The sequence below is a fragment of the Rhinopithecus roxellana genome, chromosome 3 (genome assembly GCF_007565055.1).
Source record: "Rhinopithecus roxellana isolate Shanxi Qingling chromosome 3, ASM756505v1, whole genome shotgun sequence".
NCBI classification, from domain to species: domain Eukaryota; kingdom Metazoa; phylum Chordata; class Mammalia; order Primates; family Cercopithecidae; genus Rhinopithecus; species Rhinopithecus roxellana.
Window position 1 is genome coordinate 150868648 of NC_044551.1, and position 15459 is coordinate 150884106.

Sequence of the window (15459 nt, forward strand, 5' to 3'; positions counted from 1 at the left end):
TATAAAACTGAATGCCTTTAACAGCATCCAAATCACCTCTTGAATGCTTTGCTGCTTAGAAATTTCTTCCACCAGCTGGGTGCGGTGGCTCATGCCTGTAATCCCAGCCCTTTGGGAAGCCAAGGCAGGTGGATCACAAGATCAAGAGATCGAGACCATCCTGGCCAACATGGTAAAACTTCGTCTCCACTAAAAATACAAAAATTAGCTGGGTATGGTGGCACATGCCTGTAGTCCCAGCTATTCAGGAGACTGAGGCAGGAGAATCACTTGAACTCAGTAGGCACAGGTTGCAGTGAGCCGAGATCACGCCACTGCACTCCAGCCTGGTGACAGAGTGAGACTCTGTCTCAAAAAAATGAAAAGAAAAAGAAATTTCTTCCACCAGTTACCCTAAGTCACCTCTCTCAAGTTCAAAGTTCCACAATCTCTAGTGCAGGGGCAAAATGCCGCCAGTCTCTTTGCTAAAACACAACAAGAGTCAGCTTTGCTCCAGCTCCCAGCAAGTTCCTCATCTCTATCTGAGACCACCTCAGTTTGGACCTTATTGTCCATATCATGATCAAGCTTTTGGTCAAAGCCATTCAACAAGTTTCTCGGAAGTTCCAAACTTTCCCACATTTTCCTGTCTTCTTCTGAGCTCTCCAAACTGTTCCAACCTTTGCCTGTCACCCAGTTCCAAAGTTGCTTCCACATTTTTGGGTATCTTTTCACCAATGCCCCACTCTAGTGGTACAAATTCACTGTATTAGTCTGTCTTCATGCTGCTGATAAAGACATACCTGAGACTGGACAATTTACAAAAGAAAGAGGTTTACTGGACTTACAGTTCCACATGGCTGGGGAGGCTTCACAATCATGGTGGAAGGCAAGGAACAGCAAGTCATGTCTTACATGGACGGCAGCAGGCAAAAAGAGAGAGAGCTTGTGCAGGAAAACTCCCCCTTATAAAAACCATCAGATCTCATGAGACTTAATACTATGAGAACAGCACAGGAAAGACCTGCCCCCCATTATTCAATTACCTCCCACCAGGTCCCTCCCACAGCATGTGGGAATTCAAGATGAGATTTGTGTGGGGACACAGCCAAACCATATCAGTAAGGCTGAAGAAACAGCAAAATTACAAAGTGGAAACATTTAGCAAACATATGGAGACTGTACCTTCAGGTAAATGTCTGTGGAAGAACTACAAATTTTGGAGTAATACCCTCAGAGGTGGTAGCCAAACTATAAGACTAACATGCTTCTCTCAAGAAACAGGAAAGAGTGGAGGCCTTGAGAACTGCCAGGGAAACAGGCAGGAAGATAAATTATCAGTAGAACAGAAAAGCACTTAGAATTAAGAAGAAAATGATGACATGTGACAAAAAAGATGGAGCTTTGAGGAGGATAAGATGATTCACAGTGTGAAATGTGTCACAAAGATCAGGAAAAATAAGGACTTAAAAAAAGCCACTGAATTTGACAATTAGGTGATAACTGGTGTCCATGAAAAGCAAGTTTTTATTACTCTGGTGAAAACAGAACCCTGACTCAATTATTTAATGGATCAAATTTTAATTTTATTTTTCAAGGGGTGTTAAGCACAGGAGAGTGTTCCCTATCCTTGTGACTATATTCTGTGATCCTTCTTCCAACAGAAAGGTAATGAGTGCCACACAGCAGCAACCCACTGAGCAACCAGTTGTATCCCCTTTCACTTATGACAACTTCACGTGGTCAAAGGACTTAGAGCCAGGACTCCCAATCATCACATGGATGCTACCCAACAGATTTCAAGACCTGGCCAACTGATTGCCAATTCAGCTGCCAGGGCCACTGCCTTTGCCACAACCTACTTGTTTGCATGAGTTTTGGTGGCCACGGAGACTCAAGTAGGAGCAATCCTATCAGCAGAGACGTATTTGTTGAAAGCCAGTGTAACCCCTCACTCGCACAGGCTCCACCCAAAGCCATGGAAACAGCCCTTCCAATTTTGCCTTTGAAATTTTGTTTTCTCCTCAAAAAGCACCCTCATTTAAAAGCAGCAGCTTCCATAAAACCTGTATCTGCCTAAATTAACCAGTAACTCATCTTCTCAACAACTTACCACAGCTATGTTTGTAACTTTACTTTTTTTTTTTTTCTTGAGATGGCGTTTGACTCTTGTTGCCCAGGCTGGAGTGCAATGGCACAATCTCGGCTCACCACAACCTCTGCCTCCTGGGTTCGTGATTCTCCTGCCTCAGCCTCCCGAGTAGCTGGGATTACAGGTGTGTGCCACCACATCTGGCTAATTTTGTATTTTTAGTAGAGATGGGTTTCTCCATGTTGGTCAGGGTGGTTTCAAACTCCTGACCTCAGGTGATCCACCTGCCTCGGCCTCCCAAAGTGATGGGATTACAGGTGTGAGCCACCGAGCCTGGCCTATAACTTTACTTTTAAAACTCCACTAACACACAAAGAATCTGAGTAAATCCAATGTAACCCCAAAAGATAAAAGTTGGAAAGTGTTGAGCTAAACTTGCTTTTCTCAGGATGGAAAAGAATTACAGTACTAGTATGTCTGTTTTGACATGGTACAACTCTAACTGGGTCTCCAGAGATTAATTTTCTTCCCAACCACAATAGCAGACACATTATACAGATCTCTTTTAAAACTGTAAATGCCATGTTTTTTCTTGTATTTAATGAAACACTTTATGCGTGCAGAACAGATAACTCATGCCAACTCTATGTCTAAATACATGGTGCCCAGTGCACAGATACCCTAGGAATTTCACAGGCAGTATGCAACAAGAGTAGAGGGCACTTTTAAACCTATTTTATTCCCAAAGGGAATTAAGTCAGGATAAACTCAGATAACTCGCACAACAAAACTTAAAGACCATAATCTTCATCCCTGAAGAAGACACACAGACCCAGTGAACTACTAAATTTCATCACTACAAACCCACTGTGTCCTGTGTGTGCTAAACCTTGAGTCCTCACAGTATCTCTAAGATAAGCTATTTTGTCCCCATTATCCAGCTGGGAAAACTGAGGCTGCAAAGCACCAAACAGGCTTCCAATGAAGAGGTGATAAAAGCATCTGCTTTCTAACTCAGGTAATCCGATACTAATCTGGACTCTCATAATATATGGATTTAAATAAAAATGGAATGTTTGTTCAATGAGCTTTTTTTTTTTTAAGAACCTGCCTGGCCAATATAGTGAGACCCTGTCTCTACAAAACATTTAAAAATGAGCCCAGCATGGTGGTGAACACCTGTACTCCCAGCTACTCAGGAGGCTTAGGCAAGAGGATTGCTTGAGCTCAGGGATTTGAGGCTGCAGTGAGCTATGGTCTTGTCACTGTACTTCAGCCTAGACAACAGAGCAAGACCCTGTCTCAAAAAAAAAAAAAAAAAAAAAAAAAAAAAAAGGAAAGAAAAAGAAAAGAAAAAATCCCCAGGAGTTTGTAAGTACAGTAGTTTCAATAAATATTCTGATACCATCAAATTTTCTATTTGAAGAATAGAAAGAAATTAAAGAAACCAATTTTCCAAACTCAACAACAATCCAAGGAATCTAACAATACTGATGGCAGAATTGTTATATAATAAATCCTGTTATTAAAGTAATTTCATGAGGCATCAGATGCTTTTAACATTATAATAATACTATTCAGTGTAATAATTAGTAGCCACAAAGAAATTACTCAGAGATGCCCAAGAGTAAATGTTGCCTGAAATGTGTATAATCTAGGTCTTGGTTTGAAATGTCCTAAGACTTTGGAGTCATTCATCTGATGAAACCAAATTCCTAGCTTGCACTTTTGTTGTATCTGTCATCTAGGAGATTTACAGCAAAACACACAGCTGTATTAGCACCCCATCTTCATACATTATTTCAGTCCAACAGGAGACCAAATGGCTTGTCCTCTGTTAGGCACAGAGGCTGACTCCAGCTCTTTAAAATGCTGGACTATGGGCTCCCTCTGGAGGAGACTATGATAATCTGACTTCAAAGAGAATTTCAGGATCATCCTTACTCTCTAGAGCAAGACGGGCATACAGAACATGTAACAGCTACTGGAAACAATCAATCAGTACAAAGTACTGTTATCCAGAAAATGAAATTAATACTAACATGATACAGAGGGCATATTCTACCCCACTGGTAAAATTATCTTATATTTCATTCTTCTTTTTTATTTTCTCAAGTGACTTACTATGTGGAGTGCTTAATAAATCCATTCATTCCCTGTAATCCCAGCACTTTGGGAGGCCGAGGTGGGCGGATCATGAGGTTAGGAGATCGAGACCATCCTGGCTAACACGGTGAAACCCCGTCTCTACTAAAAAAAAAAATACCAAAAAAAATTAGCTGGGCACGGTGGCAGGTGCCTGTAGTCCCAGCTACTCAGGAGGTTGAGGCAGGAGAAAGGCGTGAACCTTGGAGGTGGAGCTTACAGTGAGCCCAGATCATGCCACTGCACTCCAGCCTGGGCGACAAAGCAAAACTCCATCTCAAAATAAATAAATAAATCCATTCATTTGTCACAAAGCAAATGTTATTGTATGCCAATATATGTTATGCATTGTTCTAAGCATGGAGAATATAGCAGTGAACAAGACGTTAAAATCTTGCCTTGGCCAAGCGCGGTGGCTCACGCCTGTAATCCCAGCACTTTGGAAGGCTGAGGTGGGCGAATCACGAGGTCAAGAGATTGAGACCAGCCTGGCCAACATGGTGAAACCCCGTCTCTGGCAGCGCGTGACTGTAATTCCAGCTACTCAGGAGGCTGAGGTAGGAGAATCACTTGAACCAGGGAGTCGGGAAGTTGCAGTGAGCCGAGATCGTGCCACTGTACTACAGCCTGGTGACAGAATGAGACTCTGTCTCAAAAAAAAAAAAAAAAAAAAAAAAGAGTTTGTCTTGAACTGGAAGGAGGTAATAGGGAGGAAAATAACAAATGGTGTCAAAGAAGGGGAGAGGCATACTGTGTGGGGCTGTGTAAGTTATTGTGATGTCTGGCTTTTACTCTGAGTGAAGTGGGAAGCCATGAGGGTTTGGGGCAGAGCAATGACATCATCTGATTTAAGATTTTTAAAAAATTTTTTTGTAGAAATGGGGTCTTGCTATATTGCCCAGGCTGATCTCAAACTCCTGGCCTCAAGGGATCCTCTCATCTCAGGCTCCCAAAGCATTGGGATTATACGCGTGAGCCACCACACACAATCTGATTTAAGTTTTATTAAGAACACCCAGGCAGTGCATTGAAACTGAAGAAACTGAAGAACAAGAAACTGAAGGCTGAACAGAGGTGAAGGCAGGAGATCAGTTAGGAGACTTCTACAAAATCCAGACGAGAGATGTTGTGAATAGCAGTGAAGGGGTATAAGGTGGCAGATCCTGGAAATATTTTGAAAACAGAGCTGAAAGGATGATGTAGGGTATAAGAAAAAGAGAGGAGTTGAGCATTACTCCAAGATTTTTCTCCTGAGCAATTGGAAGAATGGAGTTGCCCTTAACTAACACGCAGAAAACACTCAAGGAAGCATATGGGGAGTGGGGAAGAGATCAGGACTTTAACTTCGGACATGTTAAGTTTGAGATACCTAGTATATATTTTAATATAGCTGTTGAACGGGCAATTGGAAATCTGAGTTTGGAGTTTGCGGGTGAAGTCCAGGCTGGAAAAAGAGATTTGAGAATCATCAGCATATAAATGGTATTCAAGGTTATGAGTCTGGATAAAATCACCCAGGGAATGCAGACAAAAAAGAGAAGAGGTCTAAGAAGTGAACCCAAATGTGTGAACTACAAAAACATTATCTCTTGCTTTCCCATTATTTACAGGTTCATCAAACTATTATTAAGAGAAACTAACCAGGCCAGGCACAGTGGCTCACACCTGTAATCCCAGCACTTTGGGAGGCTGAGGCAAGCGGATCATCTGAGGTCAGGAGTTTGAGACCATCCTGGCCAACATGGTGAAACCCCGTCTCTACTAAAAATACAAAAATTAGCCGGGCATGGTGGCATACACTTGTAATCCCAGCTACTTGGGAGGCTGAGACTGGAGAATCACATGAACCTGGGAGGCAGAGGTTGCAGTGAGCCGAGATCATGCCACTGCACTCTAGCCTAGGTGAGAGAGCAAGACTTCGTCTCAAAAAAAAAAAAAAAAAAAAAAGACAAACTAACCAGAAAAAATAGTGATTATTATATACTGTTTCTCCAGATGACTATAAATCAACTACTGGGATTCTTTCTAGGTTTCCAGGTTTCAAAATTAAGATAAACAAATTTGCTATCTTTTTGCATGACATTTTTATGAAGGTTGCTAGGTTTGTCTGCCTTCTGAGAGATTTTCAAATAATAATTCAAAACTAATCAATAACACCTAATGATTTCTTAGCAATCCTACAGTAAATGACAATATATTGGACTAGTTTGAATAGAACACAGCTTGAAGAGCTCTTTAACTGCTTTCTTCTCTCTTTAGTTTGGTTTTTATCCACCTATCATAAGTGCATTCTTCTGGTTATCTAACCTCAGGATTACTTTTTCAGAAAAGAAGAAAAATCATCATAATCATCTGCCTCTAGACAGCCATCAGTCATTAACTTTCCCTAACCCTGCAGGAGGAGCAGGTGGGCAGTTAGGAGGTTAGTGAGATAGTAGGATATTTGATTTCTTTCTATACTTTTGCCTTTATTAAAATCAAAGAAGGCTTTCTTGCTGTCTTTTATCATCTTATAATTTATGGCTCCCATATCACCTAAGATTTCTCAATTGCTTCCCTATGCAATACTGCTAATTGTTTTAGTAATCTGGTCCAATTTCCATTTAGAGCCCTTTAATTTACACTTTCTGAATGTAGCCAACTTTTCTTCTTCTTGGCATTCCTATGTCCTAGTGTAGTTGTTCCTATGTATATACAAGCATGTGTTTTAAAAGCCATGACTTTCTTGACCAGGCACGGTGGCTCATGCCTGTAATCCCAGCACTTCGGGAGGCCGAGGCGGGCAGATCACCTCAGGTCAGGAGTTCGAGGCCAACCCAACCAACACAGCAAAACCCTGTCTCTACTAAAAAATATTAAAAATTAGCCAAGCATGGTGGTGCATACCTATAATCCTAGCTACTCAGGAGGCTGAGGCAGGAGAATCACTTGAACTTGGGAAGCGGAGGTTGCGGTGAACCAAGATCTTCTCACTGCACGTGAACCTGGTGACAGAGCGAGACTCTGTCTCAAAAAAAAAAAATAAATAAATAAAAGCTCTACTTCCTTAACTTTGAATTTGAGGAAAATGTTGACTCTGCAACAGTCTACCGTACTTGTGGCCTTAGTAGACACTGAAACTACACTTTAAACTATTTTTACTCAGACTCTGGAAATCAATCTTAGGGAGAATAGATGAAAAGTCTACAAGTTTGGAATATAAATAATAAACAGAGAAATCAAGACGACTACATCTTTTTTCAAAGACTCTGATATCTTTTTTTTTTTTTTTTTTTTTTTGAGATGGAGTCTCGCTCTGTCGCCCAGGCTGGAGTGCAGTGGCCGGATCTCAGCTCACTGCAAGCTCCGCCTCCCGGGTTTATGCCATTCTCCTGCCTCAGCCTCCCAAATAGCTGGGACTACAGGCGCCCGCCACCTCGCCTGGCTAGTTTTTTGTATTTTTTAGTAGAGACGGGGTTTCACCACATTAGCCAGGATGGTCTCCATCTCCTGACCTCGTGATACGCCCGTCTCGGCCTCCCAAAGTGCTGGGATTACAGGCTTGAGCCACTGCGCCCGGCCTCTGAGACCTATCTTAATGTCATCATGTTCTAGCCAAATGGATCATTTCCTTTTTCTTTTTTTCTTTCTTTCTTTCTCCTTCCTTCCTTCCTTCCTTCCTTCCTTCCTTCCTTCCTTCCTTCCTTCCTTCCTTTCCTTCCTTTCCTTCCTTCCTTCCTTTTATTTTCTTCTTCTTTCAAGATACAGGGTCTTACTATGCTGCCTAGTGGGGCCTCGAACTCCTGGGTTCAAACGATCCTCTCACCTCACATTTTTCATTTGTTGTTGCTGTTCTTCTTCCCTCCCTCCCTTCCTCCCTTCCTTCATTCTCCTCCTTCTCCTCCTCCTTTTTTAAGTGATAGGGTATTGCTACATTGCCCAGGCCAACCTCAAATTCCTGGGCACAAGTGTTCCTCCCACCTCAGCCTCCCAAGTAGCTAGGACTATAGGTGCACACCACTACACCTGGCCTTTTTATTTTGATGTAAGCAACTCATTACTTCAACCATTTGCTTTAAAAAAGTGCTTTGTAAAAAAAAGATTTACAAGATAGAATCATATGTGGAAAATGAAAACAGACCAGAAATGAGACATAAACACACTTGCCAGACCAACACCTTTTGACAGGTATTATTAGCCAATAAAATATCCACCCTACCAAGTACATTCATTGCTGATGTTTTATTATATTACTGGCAAAAAGTTCAAATGTCATCAGCAATTATGTAATAATTGATTATTATAATAATCAAAATAAGTACAAAAAATGTATGAGCAGGCTCCTACTTATAGAATAAGGGGACAACTTTCTGTCTCCATATCCACACCCTTAGGTATGGTCTTCAAATAAAACATCAGACAATACAATCAAGGTCAATTTACATAAAAAGAGCTATAACCTTTGGCAATTACTCTAAAAGTACTTTAAAATTTTTAAGATAAATGTCATTATGTTAGTCAATAGATCTCCATTATTCACAATAGTGGCAAGATCTTCTTTAAGAACTCCATTTTTTTTTTTTTTTTTTTTGAGATAGAGTTTTGCTCTTGTGGCCCAGGCTGGAGTGCAATGGTGTGATCTTGGCTCACTGCAACCTCTGCCTCCTGGGTTCAAGCTATTCTCCTGTCTCAGCCTCCCAAATAGCTAGGATTATAGGCACCCACCACCACACCCGGCTAATTTTTTTGTGTTTTTAGTAGAGATGGGGCTTCACCACGTTGTCCAGGCTGGTCTTGAACTCCTGACCTCAGGTGATCCACCCCCCCTCAGCCTCCCAAAGTGCTGGGATTACAGGCATGAGCCACTGAGCCCAGCCTTATTAAGAACTCTTTTTTTTTTTTTTTTTTTTTTTGAGAAGGAGTCTCACTCTGTCACCCAGGCTGGAGTGCAGTGGCCAGATCTCAGCTCACTGCAAACTCCGCCTCCCGGGTTTACGCCATTCTCCTGCCTCAGCCTCCCGAGTAGCTGGGACTACAGGCGCCCGCCACCTCGCCCGGCTAGTTTTTTGTATTTTTTTAGTAGAGACGGGGTTTCACTGTGTTAGCCAGGATGGTCTCGATCTCCTGACCTCGTGATCCGCCCGCCTCGGCCTCCCAAAGTGCTGGGATTACAGGCTTGAGCCACCGCGCCCGGCCAAGAACTCTTTAACTGAACTTCTAGTCATAGCCATGTTGGAGTAACAGGTATTGGCTTTACCTTAAGTAATAATAAAACTGTACAAAATATATAAAACAACTGTTTTCAGGCATGTGATAACAGGTAACGGTCAATTTTATCAGAAATATTATAGCTCTAAATATATATGCAGTTAATAATAGAGCTTCAAAATACATAAAGCAACTGATGAAAAGAGCAACAGACAAATCCACGATTATAATTGAGGATTTCAACAGCCTTCCCTCAGTAATTAATTCAAAAAGTAAACTGAAAATCAGTAAAGATATGAGACTTAAATGCACCATCAACCAACTTGACCTAATTGACATTTATGGAACACTACACCCATTTTCAGCAGAATACACATTCTTCTCAAGTACAAATATTCACTAAGATAGACCATGTGCTAGGATATTAAAGAAAAATCAATGGCCGGGCGCGGTGGCTCAAGCCTGTAATCCCAGCACTTTGGGAGGCCAAGACGGGTGGGTCATGAGGTCAGGAGATTGAGACCATCCTGGCTAACACGGTGAAACCCCGTCTCTACTAAAAAATACAAAAAATTAGCCAGGCGAGGTGGCGGGCGCCTGTAGTCCCAGCTACTCGGGAGGCTGAGGCAGGAGAATGGCATGAACCCGAGAGGAGGAGCTTGCAGTGAGCTGAGATCCGGCCACTGCACTCCAGCCTGGGTGACAGAGCAAGACTCCGTCTCAAAAAAAAAAAAAAAAAAAAAAAAAAAAAGAAGAATCAATGGATTTAGAAGGATTAAAATAATATAGAGTATATTCTCTGACCACATTGAAATTGAATTAAAAATCAGTAACAGAAAGATATTTGGAACACCTCCAAATAGATGGTAATTAAAAACAGACTTCTAAATAAATGGATCAAAGAGAAAACAAAAAAGGAAGTTGGAAAATATTTTCACTGATGATAGGATAATAACATTTAAATTTGTGGGAAGCAGCTATAAAAGGAAATTTAAAGTTTTAAATGCTCACAGAAAAGAAAGGTCTCAAATCAATGACCTTAGTCTCCACCTTCAGAAGCTAGAAAAAGAAGAGCAAATTAAACCCAAAATGAATAGAAAGAAGAAACAATAAATATAAAAACATAACTCAATAAAATAGAAAAGAAACAATAGAAACAATAAAACAAAAAGTAGTTCTTTGAAAAGATTAGCAAAGTTGATAAACCTCTATCTAGACTTACCAATAAAAAAAAAGAAGAGAGAAAACACAAATTATCAATAACAGGAATAATAAAGGGAACATCACCATAGAGCCCACCAACTTAAAAATGATAACAAAGGAAAATATTAAACAATTTTATGCCAATACAATCAGCAACTTAGTTGGGATGAATGAATTCCTTGAAAGAGGCAAACAAACTGATACAAGGAGGAAAAGAAAATCTGAATATCTCTATTAAATAAATTAAGAAAATTAAGTTTGTATATTAAGATCCTTTCACAACGAAAACTCCAGGCCCTGTTGGCCTCACTGCCAATTTCTTTTTTTTTTTTTTTTTTTTTTTTTTTTTTTTTTTTTTGAGACGGAGTCTCGCTCTGTCGCCCGGGCTGGAGTGAGTGGCGCGATCTCGGCTCACTGCAAGCTCCGCCTCCCGGGTTCACGCCATTCTCCTGCCTCGGCCTCCCGAGTAGCTGGGACTACAGGCGCCCGCCACCTCGCCCGGCTAGTTTTTTTTGTATTTTTTAGTAGAGACGGGGTTTCACCGTGTTAGCCAGGATGGTCTCGATCTCCTGACCTCGTGATCCGCCCGTCTCGGCCTCCCAAAGTGCTGGGATTACAGGCTTGAGCCACCGCGCCCGGCCCTCACTGCCAATTTCTAACAAACATTTAAGGAGGAAATAAAACCAATCCTTCACAAATTCAGGAAACAGGGGAGTGCTGGGGGATGGGAGAATACTTCCCAACTCATTTATGAAGCAACATTAACAAAGATAACAAAACTAGACAAGGACAATACAAGACAAAAATGAACCAAAATCCTTCATTAAAATATGAACCACTCCAGTGCTTTGGAAGGCCGAGGTGGAAGGATCACTTGAGGCCAGGAGTTTAAGACCAGCCTGGGCAACAAAGCAAGACCCTAACTCTACAAAAACAAAATTTAAATATTAGCTGGATATGGCAGTGTAAACCTGTAGTCCTAGCTACTTGGGAGGCTGAGTTAGGAGGACTGCTTGAGCCCAAGAGTTCAAGGCTGCAGTGAGCTATGATTGTGCCACTGCACTCCAACCTGGGTGACAGAGTAAGAACTTGTCTCTACAAAAAAAAATTTTTAAATAAAATAGGCCAGACACAGTGGTTTATGCCTGTAATCCCAGCCCTTTGGGAGGCTTAAGCAGAAGGACAGCTTAAGGCCAGGAGTTTAAGACCAGGTTGGACAACAAAGCAAGACTCCATCTCAACAAAAATAAGAAAATGAAAATTAGCTGGGCATGGGGCAAATGGCTGCAGTGACTGCTTGGGAGACTGAGGTAGGTGGATTGCTTGAGCCCAGGAGTTCAAGATCACAGTGAGCTATGATCACATGGCTGCACTCCGGCCTGGGCCACAGAGTAAGAATCTGTCTCAAAAAAAAAAAAAAAAAAAAAAAAAAAATAAAATATTTATCAATTGAATCCAATAATACATAAAAAGAATCAAATGGATTTTAATCCCAGGAATGTAGGGTTGATTTAACATTCAAATGTCAATTAATATAATTCATATGAACAAAAAGAAGGAAGGAAAATCATAAGACCATCTCAATAGATGAAGAAAGGGCATTTGACAAAATTCAACACCCATTCATGGTAAAGACTCAGGAAACTGGAACAGAGGGAACTTTCCTCAATCTAATAAAGGTAATCTACATAAGACCTATAGCTAGCATCATACTTAGTGGAATAAAAATGCTTTCCCTCTGATACAGGAAAAAAAGCAAATGTCCACTGTCATGACTTCTGCTCAACATTGTATCACAAACACCAGCCAGTGCAATAAGGCAAGAAAAAGTAATAAAGGCATAAACACTGGAAAAGAAGAAGTGAAACTATTATTATCTGCAGATGTCATGATTGCCTATATAGGGAGGCATCCTATATAGGCCAATTTATATAGGAAATCCTAAAAATAAACAAAGAAGATGAAGGAGAAGAATAAAGGAAGGTAGGAAGGAAGGAAGGGAGGGAGTCAGCCTGGAGCAAAGTGGTGCGATCTTGGTTCACTGCAACCCCCACCTCCCAGGTTCAAGCAATTATCCTGCCTCAGCCTCCCAAGTAGCTGGGATTACAGGTGCCCGCCACCACACAGAGCTAATTTTTTAAATTTTTAGTACAGACAGGGTTTCACCATGTTGGCCAGGCTGCCTTCAACTCCTGACCTCAAGTGATCTGCCTGCCTCGGCCTCCAGAAATGCTAGGATTACAGGTGTGAGCCACCAAGCCCAGCCTTGATATTGTTAAGATATCCATTCTCAAATTGATGTATAGATTTAACACAATCCCATCAAAATTCCAGTAGGCATTTTTGTAGAAATTGACTCCTGAAAATGGACAATCTTTGATATTGGTGTAAGGATCAACAAATATATACATAAAACAGGCAATCAGCAGATTTATACCTGTTTAACCTACCACAGGAATAACTCTTAATTACCCTAGAGGAGCAGTTACTTTTGCACCAACCTAAGAGTTGCTGAGGCCACCAGGGAGTCTGTTAGAAAGGTATATTATGGCCGGGCGCGGTGGCTCAAGCCTGTAATCCCAGCACTTTGGGAGGCCGAGACGGGCGGATCACGAGGTCAGGAGATCGAGACCATCCTGGCTAACATGGTGAAACCCCGTCTCTACTAAAAATACAAAAAACTAGCCGGGCGACCTGGCGGGCGCCTGTAGTCCCAGCTACTCGGGAGGCTGAGGCAGGAGAATGGCGGGAACCCGGGAGGCGGAGCTTGCAGTGAGCTGAGATCCGGCCACTGCACTTCAGCCTGGGCACCAGAGCGAGACTCCGTCTCAAAAAAAAAAAAAAAAAAAAGAAAGGTATATTATGTATAATGACCTCAGCTATCAATTCTAATTAAGCTTTTTCGAGATTAACAGAGATCACAATATTATAATAAATTATGTTTTCCTTTGTTTTTCATGTTTCTTTAGTAAATATAAAATTAGGTAGAGTCCTGGTAAAACACTAGGTAATCCAATTTAATTATTTTTTGAAGAACAGGAAAATTCAGAATTTTGGTAGTGCTGGGTTGTACATTGTATACTTTATGAAACAGAACAAGTCTGTACCACATAGAAGGCATCATCAGATGGAACTAGGAAACTAGAAGAGTGCTGACACTTTTTTATTTTTTTAGATGGAGTCTTGCTCTGTTGCCCAGGCTGGAGTGCAGTAGTGGCATAATCTCGGCTCACTGCAACCTCCACCTCCCGGGTTCACACCATTCTCCTGCCTCAGCCTCCCGAGTAGCTGGGACAACAGGTGCCCGCCACCATGACGGGCGCCCGCCACCACGCCCGCCAATTTTTTGTATTTTTTAGTAGAGACGGGGTTTCACCATGTTAGCCAGGATGGTCTCGATCTCCCGACCTCGTGATCTGCCTGCCTCGGCCTCCCAAAGCGCTGGTATTACAGGCATGAGCCACCATGCCCAGCTGAGTGCTGACAATTATTTAACAGAATATGTCATCCAAAAGACCACCAAGATGGCTAAATAGTAGAAAAAGGGAGTTTTATTGGTGATATCAGTTTGCAAACCAGGAAGAGACAACCTCCAGCATGGACTGAAGGTGCTTTCTCTTCAAAGAGGAAAAGAGCAGGCTGGGTTTTGTGCCTCACAGGGCCTGTACAACACAAGAGAGTCATACATATTCAGCAGGTTTGCGGGGAAAGTTATACATATTTATGAGAGGAACAGAGCACATGTGCAATGGGCAAACATATAAATGTAATATACATCCCATTTTCACTTTGGAATGGGACTTTAAGCATTAAGATGAGGTAGAATTTGTCTCTTTACATCAAAAGGTGAACTATAAGACATAAAGACAGTTTGTGCAGTCTCTATAAACTGGCTGAAACTTACTTAAGGTCTATAGTTGCTTATCAGGAAAGAATGTTTGTGTCCAGGCGTGCTGGCTTATGCCTGTAATCCCAACACTTTGGGAGGCTTTTTTTGTGAGAGGATTGCTTGAGGTCAGGAGTTCAAAACCAGCCTGGGCAGCAGAACAAGACTCTGTCTCTACACACACACACACACACACACACACACACACACACACACACACACACACACACACACACACACGGATCTCTATCCAGAGGTATAGCAGTCTAGGTTGTAAATCAGGATTAGGAATTTGCCTCACAGCTTGTGTTGTTAGGGAGTTTAGCAAGAGTGTGGTTTTTCTTTTTCTTTTCTTTCCTTTTTTTCTTTTTCTTTCTTTTTTTTTTTTTTTTTTTTTAGACGTCGTCTCACTCTTGTCTTCCAGGCAGGAGTGCAGTGGCCCCATCCAGCTCACTGCAACCTCTGCCTCCTGGGTTCAAGCGATTCTCCTGCCTCAGGCTCCCAAGTAGAGTAGTTGGGATTACAGGCACGTACCACCACACCCGGCTAATTTCTGTATTTTTACTAGAGACAAGGTTTTGCCATGTTGGTCAGGCTGTTTTCGAAGTCCTGACCTCAGGTGATCTGCCTGCCTTGGCCTCTCAAAGTGCTGGGATTATAGGCGTGAGCCACTGCGCCCAGCAAGAGTGTGATTTTTCTTACAGCCTAGGAGTTTAGAAAGTTGTCATGCCAGCTCAGACCTGAACCCTCAACCCAGAGGTAACTTTTGTTTCCTTAATGTTAGGGTCCATCTTAGTTGATAAAGGGGCATCTATTTTGGTCCCTCAGATCACAGATAAAACAATTTAACATTTGAATACCATATTCTTTTTAAATATTTTATAAACATTATATATTTTCTTTATTTTTAGATCAGAGATGCTGCTAAATTATAAATAAGTGCTTTCATTGCCGACCAATAGAACAT